The following is a 1143-nucleotide window of genomic DNA, read 5'->3' as shown; positions in this document are numbered from 1 at the left end:
GACTGGGTTTAGAAGAGGCTATGGCACTAGGAACATCATAGCTAATGTCAGATGGATCTTGGATGAAAGCAGAGAGTACCAGAGGAATGTCTATTTGTGTTCCATTGACTATGCAAAACATTCAGCTGTGTGGATCACAACAAACTGTGGCTAATCTTAAAGAGAATGGAATTCCCAGAACACTTGATTGTGCTCATGTGAAACCTATACTTAGACCAGGAAGCTCCAGTCAGCAGAATAGAGCAAAGAAATATTGTAAGGTTCAAAATTAGTCAAGGAGTACATCAGGGATGTGTCCTGTCCACAAAACTTTTCAATCTATATGCAAAACAGACCATTCAGGAGGCAGATTTTTATGAGGAGGAATGTGGCATCAAAATTGGAAGAAGACTCATCAACAGCCTATGTTACACACAAGATACAACCTTGCTTGCTGAAACTGAGAAAGGCCTGAAGCATTTGCTGCACAAGGTCAAGGACTGTAGTCTGCAATATGGATTGAAGTTCTTCATCAAGGGAACAAACAGGAGAGGGTAAAACCAGGCTTTCCCTCGGAGGCAATAATGGGTTGCAAGGAGGGACAGTCCTTGGAAAGGGGCATCATGCTTGGAAGGGTGGAGGGACAAAACAAGAGAGGAAGACCCTGGAAGAGAGGGGTTGACTCAATGACTGGGGGAATGTCAGAGACAGGAAATTGGCTCAGGATAGATCAGGGTTCAGAGCTGTTGTGCATAGGGCTGCTATGAGCCAGAATCAACTTGACAGCACATAACAATAACAACAACACTAAGGAAAATATGGACAGTGTTGTGTTGTATGATTTAGTCTCTAAAAAGTCACTGGATAGTTGAACATGAAATGGTTCCAAATTCACAACACACAGCAACAACAGTAATATGTAGAATCACTGTGAATATAGGCATTGACTGATGTGAGCAACTGAGCTGTAACAGATAATAACTAAAGTGCAACATTAAAATGAATTTACTATTCTCTTGCCTTGATTTTTCATTCTACTTTAGAAGACAATTGAAAGTTGAAAGAATGATGAATCATTTGGTTGAAAATGACCAAAAAGAAGTCCAAGACAAACAACTTCAACTGAAAAAAAACCCTTTTTTGTCAATATGTTAGGATTTCTTT

The sequence above is a fragment of the Elephantulus edwardii genome, unplaced genomic scaffold, assembly GCF_000299155.1.
Source record: "Elephantulus edwardii isolate Elephantulus edwardi_28Jun2011 unplaced genomic scaffold, EleEdw1.0 scaffold00199, whole genome shotgun sequence".
Lineage (NCBI taxonomy): Eukaryota > Metazoa > Chordata > Mammalia > Macroscelidea > Macroscelididae > Elephantulus > Elephantulus edwardii.
This window is presented reverse-complemented; position numbering follows the sequence as displayed.